This window comes from Rhodamnia argentea, chromosome 4 (genome assembly GCF_020921035.1).
Source record: "Rhodamnia argentea isolate NSW1041297 chromosome 4, ASM2092103v1, whole genome shotgun sequence".
Lineage (NCBI taxonomy): Eukaryota > Viridiplantae > Streptophyta > Magnoliopsida > Myrtales > Myrtaceae > Rhodamnia > Rhodamnia argentea.
In genome coordinates this window covers 31,413,197-31,413,765 of record NC_063153.1, presented here as the reverse complement: position 1 = coordinate 31,413,765, position 569 = coordinate 31,413,197, and positions in this window count along the sequence as shown.

Genomic DNA, 569 nt, shown 5'->3' with positions numbered 1-569 from the left:
GCAGGTGCCAGGTGGTCTCCATGTCTTGACAAAGCCCAATATAGTGGTCTTGGGCTTGGGCTTGGGCTTGGGCTCAATGTGGTGGATTTGTCTTGCCTCTATAAATTGGATTTTTTAAATTAATTTCTTTCCCGTTCGGCGACCAAAAAAAAAAAAAAAACAATGCCCTAGCCTGCTGGATCTGGATCGCCTAACATTGGAATTTCCATGATATGCATGACATTACTCAAATCAGGTCATCCAAATGAAAATGGACGACTTGATTTGAGCCACGGTTGGGATTCAAAATTTTTCAAATCCCAAAAAAATTTCCGCCCACATTTTTTCCCACTCTTTTAACACATGACGTGGCTCAAATCAAGCCGTGCATTTTTATTTGGATGGCCTGATTTGAGTAATGTTACGCATGTCACGGAAATCCCAATGTTAGGCGATTCAAATCCCCGTCTAAAGTCGAAAAGACAAAAAGCGTCCATTTGTTCCGTAAAAAATAAATAATTTAATATATTTTAAAAATGATCACTTCTATCACTTAAAAAAATTAATGAACGGAGAAATATTTTTCGTGA